Raw genomic sequence first — 22334 nt, forward strand, 5'->3', positions numbered from 1 at the left:
CAGAGAATCTTGTTTCTCATGGTCTGAGTGTCCTTTAGGTGCCTTCTGACAAACTCCAAGGCTATTATGTGCCTTTTACTGTGGTGTGGCTTCCATCTGGCTGCTCTAAAATATGCAGTGTTGTCACACAACACAACACAACAGATGTCTCAAGTTTTAAGGGAGCATGAGAATTGGAATGCTGGCATGCTTTCCGCAAGTATGTATTAAACCGGTGAGGAATGCCTAGATAGTTAGCGGGGTGGGCGCTAACAGCATTTAAATCGGTGATGTCACTCTCTCTGAGACCCGGCTTTTGTGGAGCGATGGGTAACGGTGCTTCGTGGGTGACAATTGTTGATGTGTGCAGAGGGTCCCTGGATTGAGCCCAGGTATGGGCGAGGAGAGGGACGGAAGCAAAACTGTTACATGTACCCCAGAGCTGTTGTTGGAGAATGTAATGTTAATTTCTCTACCATAAGCTGCCTCCCCATGTCATTTTAGAGAATTTGGCAGTACGTCCAACCGACATACTGCCAAAGTTCTCTTAATTCCCACATATGCTGAGAACTTGTTGGCTGCTTTTCCTTCACTCTTGTTGTAATGGTCAACATAGTATTTTGCATGCACAAACTACCACAGCGTTTTCCATAGTGGCCTTTATTAAGGTGTTTTATTTCGCTGCCATGGGCGAGCTTCTAGAGTCATCACAGAGTCACCCCAGACGGTTCTTGGAGCTTGCGCATGTGCAGAGTAATTTATGACCCCGTGGTGCCAGGGCAGATCTGATAAGAACTCAGCCTGGCAGATTCTGACACAAGGCTGGAGAGAGAGGGTGCCATGAATCTTGACCCTTTGTCAATCCAAGTAATTCGTTTCTCTCTCTCTAAGAGGTGAATTTTTAAGTTTATGTTTATATTGATGCTGTGTTTATAGCCCTTCATAGTCATGTTGTAAGTGTAATTCTATTTCCCAATTATTCATGTACATATATGTATATTGCATAGTCATAACCCTTATCATCACCACCTGGTAAGGCAACTGCAACTGCTTAAATCTATTTCTTGAACCGCATTGTTGGTTAAGGGCTTGGAAGTAAGTGTTTGACAGTATTCGGCATATTTGATTGAACTAATACTGTTTACATGTGTGTATATTTGTGCCTTACAGAACCACAACAATATGATTCTAAGTCATTCGGATGACCAAAATCATACAAACATCCTCAAATGGAAACATCTGTGTCTGTGTGTGTGGTGGTGACCACCAAGAGTACAGTGATGGGCCTAAACATCATGTTCTAACAGGACAGCACCATAGAGGACAGAACCAGACCAATCAGTTATAAGTATATAGCGTGTGAGGGAATTCACAGCCGACCGCTCAGATGGGTGAGGGCATACCAGCCAACCTTTTTTACGTTGTCCTTCTAACCAGAGATAATGACCACCACAGCTCCAGGCCTCCCCGGCTGGAGCCATCGTCTCCGCCACTGGAGCGTCATCACAGCCGGGACTCCCCAAGTCGCCAGTCTACTCCCCTGACAGACACTAGAGATACCTCCTGTCCTGAATGGGACAACAGCTATTTAACAGATCTTTGTCATTCCCCTCCGTCCTGGTAAGGTCAGAGTTCCCTTCCTTCCTTGTAGGGTGAAAGTTCCCCTCCTTCCCTGTTGGGTCAGAGTTCCCCCTCCTTCCTGGTAAGGTCAGAGTTCCCTTCCTTCCTTGTAGGGTGAGAGGTTCCTTCCTTCCTGGTAGGGTCAGGTTTATAGTCCCCTGCCTTCCCAGAAGGCCAAGTATGTTCTGACCCTCAAGTAGGTCTAGTGTATCCTGCCATGCTAGGCCATAAGTTAGCTGCCATGTCTGAAGTCTCCTGTCCAGCTCAGATCGCAGCCCCCTTTACAAAAGCGGCAGCTCTAGCCTTTAGCTTGATGCGGATATTGCCTGTAATCCATGGCTTCTGGTTGGGATATGTACGTACGGTCATTGTGGGGACGACGTCTTCGATGCACTTATTGATGAAGCCGATGACTGAGGTGACATACTCCTCAATGCCTTTGGATGAATGCCGGTACATATTCCAGTCTGTGTTAGCAAAACAGTCCTGTAGCGTAGCATCTGCGCCATCTGACCACTTCCTTATTGAGCGAGTCACTGGTACTTCGTGCTTTAGTTTTCTTTATCTAGTCCTGGGCCTATCAATGCACTGAAGTTGTAAGGCAGAGATTTCCGAGTTGCTAAAAATATTAGGCTATAACTAGCAATGCAAATGGCTTTCTGAGATACGAGTAATATAACTATAAAAATCATGGATGTAATGTTATCTAGCAAGCCAGCAATGAAAACTACCTTTTGACAAAATTAGAAATGTATACTATCTGAAAATTTTACTTGCTAGACTCTTACCCATTTATAGTACATGGACGAGTGCAGATAGCATACACTGTCATGGAAACCATGGTTGTAATCCGGAGATAGGTGTTTTATACAACATCCTTCTCTGCTCTCTTTTTGAATCCCTCTACATATTTGCAATCAAAGCCAGAATTTTTCTCCATCTCCTCAGCTATCATACTCTGCTTCCACCGGGCATCTCGGTCAATTTCTTCCATGACAACAACACTGTTGATTGTCGTTTCTTCCCCATCATTGTCATCAGAAGACTCTACAATGTCTGGTTCAATGAAAATGTTTTTACATAAATCATGGATTTCCTCATAGTCTGATTAATTTTCAGAATCAGAGAGAGTCAACGTGGCATGATCGTCCTCCAGAAACTGGGCAGCAGTAGTAACACTTGCAATTCTTCATGATATCTTTCAGAAAAGTAGAGGTAGAAAGGATTATCTACACATACCGAGCAGCTCATGTTATAGTCAGAAGCATGCTACATGGAAAACCAATCCAAACTCATCTCTCGACATGTCCAGCCAATCCATTATCTCAGCCAATCATGGCTAGCGGCAAGGTTCCTGTCTTTCTCCGTGACTAAAGCAACTAAGCTCGTAATTTTTGTCTTTCGTATTTACAGATAGCATACACTTTTGTTACATGAAAGTTGCACATGAAAGTTGCACATATGTTCCAGAACGCATTTCTGCCAACCCCAAAAAACGCATATTGATTAAAGTAAATGTTTACGGTCAAATGCCTCTTCTGGGAAGTAATGACGTGCGACATATGCCTAGTTTCCTGAAATGAGTCACATATAGAGAGTCAGTAGTAACACTTTAAAATAACACCATGTAATAAAGCATTTGTAATGGATTAGTAAGTTGTTTATTCATCATAAATGTATCATTACTCCCACATCTGTAACTGTTAGTAAGCTAGTTATTCACACATGTATTAATAAGTTATAACTAGTAAGGTGGTCATTCACATATTTATTTACCTCTTAAGGATCAGACCCTTAAATTTCCGCCTAAAATGACATCAAATCAACGTTTATTTGTGACTGACCAGCTCAAATTGGTCTTAAGTTGCAACATTTGAAATATTTTTTTTTTTACATTGGATAAAAGGAGCGACTCTAGAAAATGGTATATCATACATCGCAATTGAGGAAGAATGGGAAAGTAATTCTGCTTTGAAAGTTGATCAACTTGTATACTCATTTTTGAGAAAAGGGCCTTTGAAAGTTTTGGTACCTACTGGGGTGCTCTCCTTTGTCTATACCCATTCAGCATTGTTCACAACCTCTTAAGCCAGCCCCACCCATCTCTTCAAGGATTCACGTGTGAGGTCATGTGCTAAACAGTGAGTAGTATAGTAAAGATTAAGACTAAAAGTGGTAGTAGCCTACAATAAGGAACAATTCCAGGTAAACATAGTGTCCAGATATTTTTTTTTATAAATATTACACACTTACACAGACACACTTCTTTAAATTGATGGGTCATGTTAAATAAATGCTATAACATCCAGTGTTGGAAAAAGTACTAAATTGTCATAGAGTAAAAGTATAAATAATTTCAAATTCCTTATATTAAACCAGACGACACAATTATTTTATTGACGATAGCCAGGACTACACTCCAACACTCAGACATAATTTACAAGACAAATTCCAGATACAAATATTTTAGCATTATTATACAATAGTTGCGAAAAGGCAGGGTAGCCTAGTGGTTAGAGCGTTGTACTAGTAACCGAAAGATTGCAAGTTCGAATCCCGAGATGACAAGTTACAAATCTGTCGTTTTGCCCCTGAACAGGCACTGTTCCAAGGTCGTCATTGAAAATAAGAATTTATCCTTAACTGACTTGCCAAGTTAAATAAAGGTATAATCAAATTAATTAGTTCTGAGATATCACTACACACAGTTCATACAGGGAATGTTAGCTACTGTAGCTAACCAGCCATCTAACAGATGGCTAGCTAACAGCAAGCTTTAACTAGCAATACAAACCGATTGTCATAGCTAACTAAAGTTAACCAATAGGTTCAATGTTAGCTAGCTAACATTAGGCTATAACTAGCAATGCAAAATGCCATTCTGAGAAAACTACACTAACATTACACACACTTCATACACATAAGTGAATGTTAGCTAGCCTCTCTGGGCTAGGCGGGACAAATTTGTCCCACCTACGCAACAGCCAGTTGAATCCCGTGGCGCGATTTTCAAATACCTTAGAAATGCTATTACTTCAATTTCTCAAACATATGACTATTTTACAGCATTTTAAAGACAAGACTCTCGTTAATCTAACCACACTGTCCGATTTCAAAAAGGCTTTACAACGAAAGCAAAACATTAGATTATGTCAGCAGAGTACCCAGCCAGAAATAATCAGACACCCATTTTTCAAGCTAGCATATAATGTCACAAAAACCCAGAAGACAGCTAAATGCAGCACTAACCTTTGATGATCTTCATCAGATGACACACCTAGGACATTATGTTATACAATACATGCATGTTTTGTTCAATCAAGTTCACATTTATATCAAAAACAGCTTTTTACATTAGCATGTGACGTTCAGAACTAGCATACCCCCCGCAAACTTCCGGGGAATTTACAAAAAATTTACTAAATTACTCACGATAAACGTTCACAAAAAGCATAACAATTATTTTAAGAATTATAGATACAGAACTCCTTTGTGCAATCGAGGTGTCCGATTTTAAAATAGCTTTTCGGTGAAAGCACATTTTGCAATATTCTCAGTAGATAGCCAAGCCATCACGGCTAGCCATTTAGACACCCACCAAGTTTAGCCCTGACCAAAGTCAGATTTACTATTACAAAAGTTTGATTACCTTTGTTGTCTTTGTCAGAATGCACTCCCAGGACTGCTACTTCAATAACAAATGTTGGTTTGGTCCAAAATAATCCATCGTTATATCCAAATAGCGGCGTTTTGTTCGTGCATTCCAGACACTATCCGAAATGGTAAATCAGGGTTACGAGCATGGCGCAATTCGTGACAAAAAAATTCGAAATATTCCATTACCGTACTTCGAAGCATTTCAACCGCTGTTTAAAATCCATTTTTATGCCATTTTTCTCGTAAAAAAGCGATAATATTCCGACCGGGAATCTCCGTTTAGGTAAACAGAGGAAAGAAAACAAAGCATTCGGTCGACGCGGGCACGAGCCTGAGTCTCACAGTACTGTAACCACCCACTACCCAAACGCGCTACTTTTTTTCAGCCAGAGCCTGCAAAGCCACGATTCAGCTTTTTGCCGCCTTCTGAGAGCCTATGGCAGCCGTAGGAAGTGTCACGTAACAGCAGAGATCCTTTGTAATGGATAGAGATGGCAAAGAAGGCCAAGAAATGGTCAGACAGGGTACATCCTGTACAGAATCTTCTCAGGTTTTGACCTGCCATTTGAGTTCTGTTATACTCACAGACACCATTCAAACAGTTTTAGAAACTTTGGAGTGTTTTCTATCCAAAGCCAATAATATTATATGCATATTCTAGTTACTGGGCAGGAGTAGTAACCAGATTAAATCGGGTACGTTTTTTATCCAGCCGTGTCAATACTGCCCCCTAGCCCTAACAGGTTAATATCAAAACCAACGGCATCAAGAAAATAATCAACATGGGTACAAAACTTGATGCGCACCAGTAAACATGTGCACAAGCACTTACAACAAACAATCCCACACAAAGACATGGGGGGAACAGAGGGTTAAATACACAACAAGTAAATGAGGGAATTGAAACCAGGTGTGTGGAAAAACGAGACAAAACAAATGGAAAATGAAAAGTGGATCGACGATGGCTAGAAGACCGGCGACGCCGACCGCCGAGCGCCGCCCGAACAAGGAGAGGACCCGACTTCGGCAGAAGTCGTGACAGTAATGTTACTAGCAATACAAACCAATTGTCATAGCAAGCTAAAGTCAACCAAATAATGTTAGGTTCATTGATAGTTAGCAAGCCAGCCATCGAACTCCAGCTGGTTAGCTTACAGCAAGCTTTAGCTTGCAATGAAAACAACTTTGACAAAAATAGAAATGTTTAATATCTGAATCTGTAGCTAGATTCTTACCTGTATACATGGAAGCTTCATGAGAGACTGCAACCCCTTTTATAAGACCTCCTGTGTTGTTTCCGTTTAGTTTGCATAGCTTGAATGTACGGTAGTGTTTCACTGATTTCAAAACGTGTTATTTTCAGAGTGAGAGAGTCAGCATTGTATGGCACGATAGTCATCTAGAAAGTAGTCCATCACAACTTTTTCCCACTGACCTTTGTCAATAGCACCTGATAAATTCAGGGCAGCAATATTATTGAGAGTAGTAGCAACATATTTGCAGTTCTCCATGGCTAAAGTTATATATATAAAAGACTGCATTACAAGCAGCTCATTTTATAGACTGCAGACCAATCCAAACTCGTCTCTCGACATGTCCAGCCCACTCATTATCTCAGCCAATCATGGCTTGCGGGAAGGTTGCTGACTTTCTTTGTGGCTAAACCAACTAGGCTTGTAATTTAACCATTTTATTCGTATTTACAGATGACGTACAAGTTTGATATAAAGGCACATGAAAGTTCACATGTTCGAGAAGGAATTTCAGCAAAAAAAAATAAAAAATCATAAGCTACAAAAATGTACGTTCATAAGGCTCTCCTGTGAAGTCGTGACTTGCAACATACGCCTAGTTTCCTGAAATCGGGTCACATTTGTCACGTGCGCCATTTTTGCCATTTATGAATGTGTTATTCAATGTGTTTCTATGGGCTATAGTAGTAAAGGCCAAATCAAATATCTTTTGGAACTGACTTCAAATTGTTTATCTTAAAACAACCCCCCCCCCAACCCCCAAAGGCTGAGACTTTTAATAATTAATGCCACCCGCCCATCTGCTAAATGACTTAAATGGAAAATGTGTAGCAGAGGTGAGTCAGAGGTACTTCTAAAATGTGTAGCAGAGGTACTTCTAAATCAGTGTCACCCTCAGTCCAAGAGGGACTTTCCTCTAGGACTATTGGTTAAGATGTTGGTTTTCCACTCAGGAAACCACGGTTCAGATCCCACCTGTGACAGAGTCATGATTCTTGACCTGTGCAGCGAAGACTAGTTTAGGGGTGAGGGTTGTACTGTGGCTGAGGCCTAATGGAAGTTGTACTCACACAAATAACAATAGAGCTGTACTCAGGTTCACTTTGAATGTTTATGCTGTTTTAGGGCCTTATTAGGTCCCTGGAGTAAAGCATTTGTGTGTCTCCAACACCTTAAATTGGTAGAATTCCTTAGAGTTTTGAACGTCATTCACAGAGCACAGGTTGAGTTTTGCTGATGTAATATGAAATCACGGTGTACTAGATGTGTGTGTGTGTGTGTGTGTGTGTGTGTGTGTGTGTGTGTGTGTGTGTGTGTGTGTGTGTGTGTGTGTGTGTGATCTTGTTTGATACCTTTAATTGTTAGAGTGACGTGTCATTATTACAGAGCCTTGCATGTTAGTGCTAACAGGTCTCTCTGGAATCTGAGACAATAACAAACTATACAAACAATATGATTGGGTCAGAATACTGCAAGGTGATGTCTGGCAAATATTATGTGTCCCAATGATGTAACTGTCTCCCTCAACTTGAATAATTATTTCATAATTCAGTTCAGATGGACATTTGTACAAGTCTATGGAATGTTCCTATGGTATGCCATTAGCGCATACTGCATGAAGATATACCATCTTATCAACTGCCCAACTGTCAATTTTCATATGCACTGGCAAAAGGACATATGCCGTGATGTAGTTTCACAAGGCCATCCTTCCAAATGTCATTTCGTTGTCTTGACTATTGGAAGTCTAAAGAACTTCAGTAGGAGAGTTTGTGTTTGAGTGGCAGGGCTTGCATATAAGACTCACCATTAGTTTCTTATCATATTTTATTATTTATTTTTACTTAAACCAGGTAGGCAAGTTGAAAGTTCATTACAATATGATACCTAGCTTGATGCTGAACATTTTTCAGAAACAAAACCTCTGTTTGGAGCTCCATCTATGCAAAATAGTTGATTGGTTTGATAAGCGGCAACCTGTCACCAGTTCCCAGAACCTTTATAGAACCTTATGAAAGGGTTCTTTATGGCACCATGAAAGGTTTCAATTAGAACCTTACGATCATGGTTCTTTACACCTTTAACTGTCTCTTCTTGAAAAACATGTTGAAAAAATGATTTCATCTTAAATTCCTATTACTTACAACTCAAAAATGAATTTCCAAAAGTATTTTTTTTTTATTCCACTTTATATTTTGGAAATAACCGAACTCTACCAGGCAGTTAACTAATGTCAAGAGAGTCATACCAGCTATGCCATATTACAATGTTCAGACTACATTTGGAGTTAATATATGTGACATGTTTCAGGAAACTAGGCGTATGTCGCGGGTCAGTACTACACAGGAGAGCCGTTTGAACGTAAACTTTTTTTTCTACCAAATGCGTTCTCAAACATGTGAACTTTCATGTGGCTTATTAACAGACCTGTATGTCATCTGTAAATACTAATAATATTGTTCAATTAGGAGCCTAGTTGGTTTAGCCACAGAAAAGTCCACAACCTTCCCGCTAGCCATGATTGGCTGAGATAATGAGTGGGCTGGACATGCCGAGAGATGTGTTTGGATTGGTCTGCCATATAGCACGCTTCTGTCTATTTCAAATCAAATCAAATCAAATGTATTTGCCACATACACATGGTTAGCAGATGTTAATGCGAGTGTAGCGAAATGCTTGTGCTTCTATTTCCGACCATGCAGTAATATTTAACAAGTAATCTAACCTAACAATTTCACAACAACTACCTTATACACACAAGTGTAAAGGAATGAGTAAGAATATGTACATAAAAATGTATTAATGAGTGATGGCCGAACGGCATAGGCAAGATGCAGTAGATGGTATAGAGTACAGTATTTACATATGAGATGAGTAATGTAGGGTATGTAAACATTATATAAAGTGGCATTGCTTAAAGTGGCTAGTGATACATTTATTACATCAAGATGGCAAGATGCAGTAGATGGTATAGAGTACAGTATATACACATGAGATGAGTAATGTAGGGTATGTAAACATTATATAAAATGGCATTGTTTAACGTGGCTAGTGATACATTTATTACATACATTTTTCCATTATTAAAGTGGTTAGAGTTGAGTCAGTATGTTGGCAGCAGCCACTCAATGTTAGTGATGGCTGTTTAACAGTCTGATGGCCTTGAGATAGAAGCTGTTTTTCAGTCTCTCGGTCCCCGCTTTGATGCCCCTGTACTGACCTCGCCTTCTGGATGATAGCGGGGTGAACAGGCAGGTGGCTCGGGTGGTTGTTGTCCTTGATGATCTTTCTGGCCTTCCTGTGACGTCGGGTGGTGTAGGTTTCCTGGAGGGCAGGTAGTTTGCCCCCGGTGATGCGTTGTGCAGACCTCACTACCCTATGGAGAGCCTTCCAGTTATGGGCGGAGCAGTTGCCATACCAGGCGGGGAAACAGCCCAACAGGATGCTCTCGATTGTGCATCTGTAAAAGTTTGTGAGTGTTTTTGGTGACAAGTCGAATTCCTTCAGCCTGCTGAGATTGAAGAGGCGCTGCTGCGCCTTCTTCACCACGCTGTCTGTGTGGGTGGACCATTTCAGTTTGTCCGTGATGTGTACGCCGAGGAACTTAACCTCTCTTATCCTCTACTCAGCAGCCAGTTGAATCCCGTGGCGCGTTATTCAAATACCTTAGAAATGCTATTACTTCAATTTCTCAAACATATGACTATTTTACAGCATTTTAAAGACAAGACTCTCGTTAATCTAACCACACTGTCCGATTTCAAAAAGGCTTTACAACGAAAGAAAAACATTAGATTATGTCAGCAGAGTAACCAGCCAGAAAAAATCAGACACCCATTTTTCAAGCTAGCATATAATGTCACATAAACCCAAACCACAGCTAATGCAGCACTAACCTTTGATGATCTTCATCAGATGACAATCTTAGGACATTATGTTATACAATACATGCATGTCTGTTCAATCAAGTTCATATTTATATCAAAAAACAGCTTTTTACATTAGCAGGTGACTAGCATGTGACTAGCATTCCCACCGAACACTTCCGGTGAATTTACTAAATTACTCACGATAAACGTTCACAAAAAACATAACAATTATTTTAAGAATTATAGATACAGAACTTCTCTATGCACTCGATATGTCCGATTTTAAAATAGCTTTTCGGTGAAAGCACATTTTGCAATATTCTAAGTAGATAGCCCGGCATCACAGGGCTAGCTATTTAGACACCCAGCAAGTTTAGCCCTGACCAAAGTCAGATTTACTATAAGAAAAATGTTATTACCTTTGCTGTCTTCGTCAGAATGCACTCCCAGGACTTCTACTTCGATAACAAATGTTGGTTTGGTCGCAAATAATCCATTGTAATATCCAAATAGCGCCGTTTTGTTCGTGAGTTCAAGACACTATCCGAAAGGGTAAATAAGGGTTACGAGCACGACGCATTTCGTGACAAAGAAATTCTAAATATTCCATTACCGTACTTCGAAGCATGTCAACCGCTGTTTAAAATCAATTTTTATGCCATTTTTCTCGTTAAAAAGCGATAATATTCCGACCGGGAAATCGTTTTTTATTACAAAGAGAGTGAAAGTAAAAGCATGCTATCCCCTCATGCACGAGCCTCAGTCTAATGGCCCTCTGATAGAGCACTTGCCAAACCCGCTAGTGTGTTTCAGCCTGGGCCTTGAATTACGTCATTCAGCTTTTTCCCGGGTTCTGAGAGCCTATGGAAGCCGTAGGAAGTGTCACGTCATGCCAGAGATCCCCTGTTTTTGTTAGAGATTATCAAGGAGTGCAAGAAATGGTCAGACAGGCCACTTCCTGTAAGGAATCTTCTCAGGTTTTGGCCTGCCAAATGAGTGCTGTTATACTCACAGACACCATTCAAACAGTTTTAGAAACTTTAGGGTGTTTTCTATCCAAAGCCAATAATTACATGCATATTCTAGTTACTGGGCAGGAGTAGTAACCATATTAAATCGGGTACGTTTTTTATCCGGCCGTGCAAATACTGCCCCCCTAGCCCCAACAGGTTAAAACTTTCCACCCTCTCCACTACTGTCCCTTCAATGTGGATAAGGGGCTGCTCGCTCTGTTGTTTCCTGAAGTCCACGATCATCTCCTTTGATTTGTTGACATTGAGTGTGAGTTTATTTTCCTGACACCACACTCCGTGGGCCCTCACCTCCTCCCTGTAGGCCGTCTTGTTGTTGTTGGTAATCAAGCCTACCACTGTAGTGTCGTCTGCAAACTTGATGATTGAGTTGGAGGCATGCATGGCCACGCAGTCGTGGGTGAACAGGAAGTACAGGAGAGGGCTAAGAACGCACCCCTGTGGGGCCCCAGTGTTGAGGATCAGCGGGGTGGAGATGTTGTTACCTACCCTCACCACCTGTGTGCGGCCTGTCAGGAAGTCCAGGACCCAGTTGCACAGGGGCGGGGTTGAGACCTAGGGTCTCGAGCTTAATGACAAGTTTGGAGGGTACTATGTTATTAATGAGCTGTAGTCGATGAACAGCATTCTTACATAGGTATTCATCTTGTCCAGATGGGTTAGGGCAGTGTGCATTGTGATTGTGATTGCATCGTCTGTGGACCTATTGGGGCGGTAAGCAAATTGGAGTGAGACTAGGATGTCAGGTAGGGTGGAGGTGATATGGTCCTTGACTAGTCTCTCAAAGCACTTCATGATGACGGAAGTGAGTGCTACGGGGCGGTAGTCACTTAGCTCAGTTACCTTAGCTTTCTTGGGAACAGGAACAATGGTGGCCCTCTTAAAGCATGTGGGAACAGCAAACTGGGATTAGGATTGATTGAATATGTCCGTAAACACACCAGCCAGCTGGTCTGCGCAGCCAGCTGGTCTGCGCATGCTTTGAGGATGCGGTTGGGATGCCGTCTGGGCCTGCAGCCTTGCGAGTGTTAACACGTTTAAATGTTTTACTCACGTTGGCTGCAGTGAAGGAGAGCCCGCAGGTTTTGGTAGCGGGCCGTGTCAGTGGCACTGTATTGTCCTCAAAGCGAGCAAAGAAGTTGTTTAGTCTGTCTGGGAGCAAGACATCGTGGTCCGCGACGGGGCTGGTTTTTCTTTTGTAGTCCGTGATTGAGATCAAGGATCTCTCTGTACTTTGCTCTGTTCATCTTTCCCTATATCCTGACTAGTCTCTCAGTCCCTTCCACTGAAAAACATCCTGACATCATGATGCTGCCACCACCATGCTTCACCATCGGGATGGTGCCAGGTTTCCTCCAAATGCGACGCTTGGCATTCAGGCCAACGAGTTCAATGTTGGTTTCATCAGACCAGAGAATCTTGTTTCTCATGGTCTGAGTCCATTAGGTGCCTTTTGGCAATCTCCAAGGCTGTTATGTGCCTTCTACTGTGGCGTGGCTTCAGTCTGGCCACTCTACAATAAAGGCCTGATTGTTGGAGTGCTGCAGAGATATTTAAATTCTGGAAGGTTCTCCCATCTCCACAGAGGAACTCTGGAGCTCTCTCAGAGTGACCATCGGGTTCTTGGCCACCTCCATGACCAAGGCCCTTCTACCCGATTGCTCAGTTTGGCCGGGCGGCCAGCTCTAGGAAGAGTCTTTGTGGTTCCAAACTTCTTCCATTTAAGAATGATGGACGCCACTGTGTTCTTGGGGTCCTCCAATGCTGCAGAAATGTTTTGTTACCCTTCCCCAGATCGGTGCCTCAACACAATCCTGTCTAGGAGCTCACGGACAATTCCTTCCTGTCTTGCTTCAGGCTCTGACATGAACTGTCAACTGTGGGTGTCACGTTTCCTTAACCTGTTATGGCTAGGGGGCAGTATTTTCACGGCTGGATAAAAAACGTACCCGATTTAATCTGGTTACTACTCCTGCCCAGTAACTAGAATATGCATATAATTATTGGCTTTGGATAGAAAACACTCCAAAGTTTCTAAAACTGTTTGAATGGTGTCTGAGTATAACAGAACTCAAATGGCAGGTCAAAACCTGAGAGATTCCTTTACAGGAAGTGGCCTGTCTGACCATTTCTTGAACTTCTTTGCCATCTCTATCTTTTACAAAGGATCTCTGCTCTAACGTGACACTTCCTACGTCTTCCATGGGCGCTCAGAGCCCGGGAAAAACCTGAATGTCGTCATCCCAGCCCCAGGCTGAAACACATTATCGCCTTTCTCAAGTGGCCGATCAAGGGACTGTGGGCTTAGGCGCGTGCCCTGGCCGCCCCCGTCTTTGTGATTTTTCCTCTGTTTGCCGAAAAAGGAGATTCCCGGTCGGAATATTATCGCTTTTTACGAGATAAATTGCATAAAAATTGATTTTAAACAGCGGTTGACATGCTTCGAAGTACGGTAATGGAATATTTAGAAAATGTTTTTGTCACGAATTGCGCCATGCGCGCGACCCTGATTTACCATTTCGGATAGTGTCTGGGACGCACGATCAAAACGCCGCTATTCGGATATAACGATGGATTATTTTGGACCAAACCAACATTTGTTATTGAAGTAGCAGTCCTGGGAGTGCATTCTGACGAAGACAACAAAAGGTAATCAAACTTTTATAATAGTAAATCTGATTTTGGTGAAGGCTAAACTTGCCGGGTGTCTAAATAGCTAGCCCGTGATGGCTGGGCTATGTACTTAGAATATTGCAAAATGTGCTTTCACCAAAACGCTATTTTAAAATCGGACATATCGAGTGCATAGAGGAGTTCTGTATCTATAATTCTTAAAATAATTGTTATGCTTTTTGTGAACGTTTATCGTGAGTAATTTAGTAAATTGTTAGCAAATTCCCCGGAAGTTTGCGATGGGTATGCTAGTTCTGAAAGTCACATGCTAATGTAAAAAGCTGTTTTTGTATTTTTGAGGAATTTGTATTTCGCGCCACGCCTATCATTGGATATTGGAGCAGGTGTTCCGCTAGCGGAACGTCTAGATGTAAGAGGTTAACGGCAGGAGGATGGGGCAGAGTCAAGAGCAGGATACTGAGGTCCAGTAATGCCGAAGTTTTATTCACACCAAAACAATCGGTGGTCAAAAAGGCACAGGGTGCGCACAACACCCAAAAGGAAAAACAGTAAAGTTGGCACTATGAAGAAACTAGAAGAAATGTAACTATTCTCCTGAGTGGCGCAGTGGTCTAAGGCACTGCATCTCAGTACTAGAGGCGTCACTACTGGATGGAAAAATACTGAGGATAATAGCGGGTGATATTGCCAGTCCTATTTGCAATATTTTCAATTTTAGCCTACTAGAATGTGTGTGCCCCCAGGCTTGGAGGGAAGCAAAAGTCATTCCGCTACCTAAGAATAGTAAAGCCACCTTTACTGGCTCAAATAGCCGACCAATCAGCCTGTTACCAACCCTTAGAAAACTTTTGGAAAAAATGGTGTTTGACCAGATACAATGCTATTTTACTGTAAAGAAATTGACAAGAAATTGACAAGGTACTTTCAGCATTCTTATAGAGAAGGACATTCAACAAGAACAGCACCTACTCAAATGACTGATGATTGGCTGAGAGAAATTGATGATAAAAAGATTGTGGGGGCTGTCTTGTTAGACTTCAGAGTGGCTTTTGACATTATCAATCATAGTCTGCTGCTGGCAAAATAATGTGAAAATTGAGAAAGTTGAGGTGACTAAACTGCTTGGAGTTACCTCGGATTGTAAACTCTCATGGTCAAAACATATTGATACAACAGTAGCTAAAATGGGAAGAAGTACAGTTGAAGTTTACATACACTTAGGTTGGAGTCATTAAAACTCATTTTTCATCCACTCCACAAACTTCTTGTTAACAAACTACAGTTTTGGCAAGTCGTTTAGGACATCTGCTTTGTGCATGATGTAACAGTATATCTTCCGTCCCTCTCCGCGCCTCACAAATAATTTTTCCAACAATTGTTTACAGACAGATTATTCCACTTATAATTCACTTTATCACAATTCCAGGGGGTCAGAAGTTTGCATACACTAAGTTGACTGTCCCTTTAAACAGCTTGGAAAATTCCAGAATATTATGTCATGGCTTTAGAAGCTTCTGATAGGCTAATTGACATCATTTGAGTCAATTGGAGGGGTACCTGTGCATGTATTTCAAAGCCTACCTTCAAACTCAGTGCCTCTTTGCTTGACATCATGGGAAAATCAAAAGAAATCAGCCAAGACCTCAGAAACAAAATTGTAGACCTCCACAAGTCTGGTTCATCCTTGGGAGCAATTTCCAAATGCCTGAAGGTACCATGTTCATCTGTACAAACTATAGTACGCAAGCATAAACACCATGGGACCACGCAGCCGTCATACAGCTCAGGAAGGAGACGCATGATGTCTCCTTCCTGCAAAAAGTGCAAATTCATCTCAGAACAAGAGCAAAAGTCCTTGTGAAGATGCTGGATGAAACAGGTACAAAAGTACTTCTATATCCAGAGACATAACCTGAAAGGCCACTCAGCAGGGAAGAAGCCACTGCTCCAAAACAGCCATAAAAAAGACAGACTACAGTTTGCAACTGCACATGGGGAAAAATATCATACTTTTTGGAGAAATGTCCTCTGGTCTGATGAAACTAAAATAGAACTGTTTGGCCATAATGACCATTGTTATGATTGGAGGAAAAGGGGAGGCTTGCAAGCCGAAGAACACCATCCCAACCGTGAATCACGGGGGTGGCAGCATCATGTTGTGGGGGTGCTTTGCTGCAGGAGGGACTGGTGCACTTCACAAAATAGATGGCATCATGAGGGGAGGAAAATTATGTGGAAATATTGAAGCAGCATCTCAAGACATCAGTCAGGAAGTTAAAGCTTGGTCGCAAAATGGTCTTCCAAATGGATAGTGACCCCAAGCATACTTTCAAAGTTGTGGCAAAATGACTTGAAGGCAATGCTACCAAATACAAATTGAGTGTATGTAAACTTCTGACCCACTTGGAATGTGATGAAAGAAATAAAATCTTAAATAAATCATTCTCTCTACTATTATTCTGACATTTCACATTCTTAAAATAAAGTGGTAATCCTAACTGACCTAAAACAGGGAATTTTTACTCGGATTAAAAGTCAGGAATTGTGAAAAACTGAGTTTAAATGTATTTGGCTAAGGTGTATGTAAACTTCCGACTTCAACTGTATGTCCACAATAAAGCGCTGTTCTACCTTCTTAACAGCAGAACCTAGTTTTGTCGCACCTGCACTACTTTTCAGTCGTGTGGTCAGGTGCCACAAAAAAGGACTTATGACATTTTGCAATTGGTTCAGAACATGGCAGCATGGTCAGCCCTTGGATGTACACCGAGAGCTAATATTAATAACAATATGCATGTCAATCTCTCCTGGTTCCAAGTGGAGGAGAGATTGACTTCATCACTACAGTACTTGTATTTATGAGAGGTGTTGACATGTTGAATGCACCGAGCTGTCCGTTTGAACTACTGGCACACAGCTCTAACACCCATACATACCCCACAAGACATGCCACAAGAGGTCTCTTCACAGCCCCCAAGTCCAGAACAGACTATGGGAGGTGATCCAGCCGCTCTCCCGACTGACGTCCCTCTAGGCCCCCCACCAGCCAGAGGCACAGGAGCGTCGGGATCACTTCTGTTCCCCAGAGCATCTCAGCTCCCAAGTATATGAAATCCAGAGTGCACAGTCCACAACACCAAGGTCTGCACCCTCCTCAGCCAGCTTCTTGACTAGCCACAGTTAAGGAGACTCCCGCTCCAGTTGTGGAACCACAGCCAGCCTCTGTCAAGGGCCTGTTCTGGTTGCCATTGCAGAGTCGTCTTTTCCTCCCTGTGTGGCTGACACTCGGGTGCCTGAGGTTCGACTGTCTGCTACCCTGGTAACTTCAGCCACAAAGACTCCACCTGCTCTCCCTCAGGAGCCCCTCACTGCTCCTGGCCCAGAGTCCAAGCCCGCACTGAAGTCGTCACCTTGAATGGAGCCACAGCCTGCAGCTACAGCAGAGGTCAAGTACAGGGATCTCTCCAGTCACAGCCTGGTGGGACCTGCCAGTCCCAGGCCTGGAGTCTGGCTGGCCCCACCTGCTAGGACTGTGATAGTTCCGGCGTCTGAGGGTTCTGCTACCTCCACACCTCTCCTCAAGGGACTTGCCAGACATCACTTAGGGTGACCCACCACAAGTCACCCCTGATGTCTCCCCTGACCTAGTTGTCCAGTTCCTTTCCTTCCCAGTAGGGCAAGAGTTACCGCCACACCTGGTAGGGTTAGAGTTACAGTTTCGGGCCTTCCTGGCTGGTGTAAAGTGACCAGGCTTTGAGTGTCCTGCCCCTCATGTAGGTCCAGTGTATCCTGCATCCATGGTAGGTTTAGAGTTCCCTCCCTTCCGGGTAGGTTTACAGTTCCCTTCCTTCCCTGTAGGGTCAGAGTTCCCTTCCTGCCATGATAGGTCATAAATTAGCTGCCCCGTCTGCAGGTCTGCAGTCTCCTGCCCAGCTCAGATCGCAGCCCCTTACGTTAGTTGTTAGGCAGATCCCTATCCCACCAGGCTTTGATTCCTCTGCCATGCTAGGCCATAAGTTAGCTTCTCCATCTGCAGGTCTGCAGTCTCCTGCCCAGATTGCAGACCTCTACATTAGTTGTTAGGCAGTTACCTATCCCACCAGCGTTAGAGCCTCTTGCCTTAATAGGACCCGAGTTTGTTGTATTAGGCTGGCAGTCTCCAGACATAGTCATCCAACAGCCACTTATCCCACTATGCTTAGAGCCTTCTGCCCTGCTAAGCCACAAGTTACCTGTGCTAGGTTCTTAGTCCTCAACCCTCATCAGCCCTCAGTCCCTAGCACTAGGTCATTGGTCTCCAGCTGCACTAAGTCATTGGTCTCCAGCTAAACTAGGTCATTGGTCTCCAGCTGCACTAAGTCATTGGTGTCCAGCTGCACTAAGTCATTGGTCTCCAGCTAAACTAGGTCATTGGTCTCCAGCTGCACTAAGTCATTGGTCTCCAGCTGCACTAGGTCATTGGTCTCCAGCTGCACTAGGTCATTGGTCTCCAGCTGCACTAGGTCATTGGTGTCCAGCTGCACTAGGTCATTGGTGTCCAGCTGCACTAGGTCATTGGTATCCAGCTGCACTAAGTCATTGGTATCCAGCTGCACTAGGTCATTGGTTTCCAGCTGCACTAGGTCATTGGTATCCAGCTGCACTAGGTCATTGGTTTCCAGCTGCACTAGGTCATTGGTATCCAGCTGCACTAGGTCATTGGTTTCCAGCTGCACTAGGTCATTGGTATCCAGCTGCACTAGGTCATTGGTTTCCAGCTGCACTAGGTCATTGGTATCCAGCTGCACTAAGTCATTGGTATCCAGCTGCACTAGGTCTGTTGTCTCCAGCTGCACTAGGTCTGTTGTCTCCAGCTGCACTAGGTCATTGGTCTCCAGCTGCACTAAGTCATTGGTATCCAGCTGCACTAGGTCTGTTGTCTCAAGCGTTTGTAATCCTTCAGTCCCTAGCCCAGGTGGGTCATCAGGCTCTTGCCCCGCTAGGTTAAAAGGTACCAGTTGCTCTAGTAGGGCTACCAGTTGCTCTAGTAGTTGCTCTAGTCTGCTATTCTCCAAGTCCAGCATCAGTATCCCTGGTAAGTCCAGAGTCGTTCTCCCTGTCAGGTCCGGAGTCGTTCTCCCTGCCAAACCACCTGCCCTCTAACCCTATTACAGGTGCTGAGTCAATGGCTTACTGGTGTTTTTCCATGCCATCCCTGGGGTCACTTGAGTTGGTTGAGTCACTGACGTGGTCTTCGTGTCTGGGTTGGCACCCGCCCCTTGGGTTGTGCCGTGGCGGAGATCTTTGTGGGCTATACTCGGCCTTGTCCCGGGATGGTATGTTGATGGTTGGAGATATCCCTCCAGTGGGGTGGGGGCTGTGCTTTGGCAAAGTGGGTGGGGTTATATCCTGCCTGTTTGGCCCTGTCCGGGGGTTTCATCGGATGGGGCCACAGTGTCTCCTGACCCCTCCTGTCTCAGCCTCCAGTATTTATGCTGCAGTAGTTTATGTGTCGGGGGGCTAGGGTCAGTCTGTTACATCTGGAGTATTTTTCTTGTCTTATCCGGTGTCCTGTGTGAATTTAAATATGCTCTCTCTAATTCTCTCTTTCTTTCTTTCTTTCTTTCTGTCTCTCGGAGGACCTGAGCCCTAGGACCATGCCTCAGGACTAACTGGCATGATGACTCTTTGCTGTCCCCAGTCCACCTGGCCATGCTGCTGCTCCAGTTTCAACTGTTCTACCTGCGGCTATGGAACCCTGACCTGTTCACCGGACGTGCTACCTGTCCCAGACCTGCTGTTTTCAACTCTCTAGAGACAGCAGGAGTGGTAGAGATACTCTGAATGATCGGCTATGAAAAGCCAACTGACATTGACTCCTGAGGTGCTGACGGGTTCCACCATCGACAAACAAATATTTGACTCTGCTGGTCATCTATGAACATTTGAACATCTTGGCCATGTTCTGTTATAATCTCCACCCGGCACTGCCAGAATAGGACTGGCCACCCCTCATAGCCTGGTTCCTCTCTAGGTTTCTTCCTAGGTTCTGGCCATTCTAGGGAGTTTTTCCTAGCCACCATGCTTCTACACTTGCAGTGCTTGCTGTTTGGGGTTTTAGGCTGGGTTACTGTACAGCACTTTGTGACATCTGCTGATGTAAGAAGGGCTTTATAAATACATTTTAATTGATTTGATATGATTTTATTAATGAAGATGCCTGTTGAGGATTTGTGAGGCATCTGTTTCTCAAACTAGACATTCTAATCCACTTGTCCTCTTGCTCAGTTGTGCACCGGGGCCTCCCACTCCCTTGTTGATTCTGGTTAGAGCCAGTTTGCGCCGTTCTGTGAAGGAAGTAAGTGTTATACGAGATCTTCAGTTTCTTGGCAATTTCTCGCATGGAATAGCCTTCATTTCTCAGAACAAGAAGAAACTGACGAGTTTCAGAAGAAAGATTTTATTTCTGGCCATTTTGAGCCTGTAATCGAACACACAAATGTTGATGCTCCAGATACTCAACTAGTCTAAGGAAGGCCAGATTTATTGCTTCTATATTCAGAACAACAGTTTTCAGCTGTGCTAAAATAATTGCAAAAAAGCTTTCTAATGATCAATTAGACTTTTAGAATGATAAACTTGGATTAGATAACACAACGTGACGTTGGAACACAGGAGTGATGGTTGCTGAATTTGATTTTCTTTTATAAAGAAGGACATTACTAAATGACCCCAAACCTTTGAACAGTAGTGTATTTTTTTTTCAGCCTCCGTACCCGCAGGAAGACATTGGCCTTTTGTTTGGCCCGTCGTTGTAATTAAGAATTTGTTCTTTTACTGACTTGCCTATGTTAAATAAAATCATAAATACAAATTTGTATGCCGAGGAACTTGAAGCTTTTCACCTTCTCCACTGTGGTCCCATTGATGTGAATAGGGGCGTGCTCTCTCCTTTGTCTCCTGAACTACACAATCAACAACTTTGTTTTGCTGACGTTGAGGGAGAGGATATTTTTCTGGCACCACTCCGCCAGGTCCCTCATCTCCTCTATGTATGCTGTCTCCTCATTGTTGGTAATGAGGACTACTACTGTTATGTCGTCTGCAAACTTGATGATTGAGTTGGAGGTGTGCATGTCCACACAGTCATGGGTAAACAGGGAGTACACAGGAGGGGGCTGAGCATGCACCCTTGTGGGGCCCCTGTTTTGAGGATCAGCGTAGAAGAGGTGTTATTTCCTACTTTCACCACCTGAGGGCGGCCTGCCAAGAAGTTCAGGATACAGTTTCACAGGGCAGGGTTCAGACCCAGGGCCCCAAGCTTAGTGATGAACTTGGATTGTACTTTGGCGTTGAAGGCTGAAATATTGTCAATGAACAGCATTCTTACATCGGTATTCCTCTTGTCCAGATGGGATAGGGCAGTGTGCAGTGTGATGGCGATTGCATCATCTGTGGATGTATTCGGGTGGAATGCAAATAGAAGTGGGTCTAGGATGTCAGGTAAGGTGGAGGTGATATGATCCTTAACTAGCCTCTTAAATCACTTCATGATGACAGAAGTGAGTGCTACAGAGCGATAGTCATTTAGTTCACTTACCTTTACTTTCTTGGTGGACATCTTGAAGACAGTGGGGACAGCAGACTGGGATAGGGAGAGATTGAATATTTCCTAAACACTCAAGCCAGCTGGTCTGCACGTGCTCTGAGGACACGGCTAGGGATGCCATCTGGGCCGGCAGCCTTGCGAGGGTTAACACACATAAATGTCTTACTCATATCCAAAGTGCTGGAGTAAAGAGTTACATTTTTTTAAATGTTTTCCTGCAGAGTGAAACAGAGGACAGGGATTACTTTCAGTATGTACAGTGGCCAGAGGAAGTCAGTATAATTCACAATCTGTGACAGAGGGATAACTTGACTTATTCTATACTGAACAAAAATATAAACGCAAGGTTACAGAGTTACAGTCATATGGAAATCAGTCAATTTAAATTATTTAATTAGGCCTATGGATTTCACATGATTGGGAATACAAATATATATATGTTGGTCAAAGACATACAAAAGTATGGGGACACCACTTCAAATTTGTGGATCTGGCTATTTCAGCCACACCCGTTGCTGGCAGTTTTATAAACTCGGTCACACAGCCATGCAATCTCCATAGACAAACATTGGCAGTAGAATGGGCTTACTGAAGAGCTCAGTGACTTTCAACGTGGCACCGCCATAGGATGCCACCTTTCCAACAAGTCAGTTCATCAAATTTCTGCTCTGCTAGAGCTGCCCCGTTCAACTGTAAGTGCTGT

The sequence above is a fragment of the Salmo salar genome, chromosome ssa18 (genome assembly GCF_905237065.1).
Source record: "Salmo salar chromosome ssa18, Ssal_v3.1, whole genome shotgun sequence".
In the NCBI taxonomy this organism is placed as follows: domain Eukaryota; kingdom Metazoa; phylum Chordata; class Actinopteri; order Salmoniformes; family Salmonidae; genus Salmo; species Salmo salar.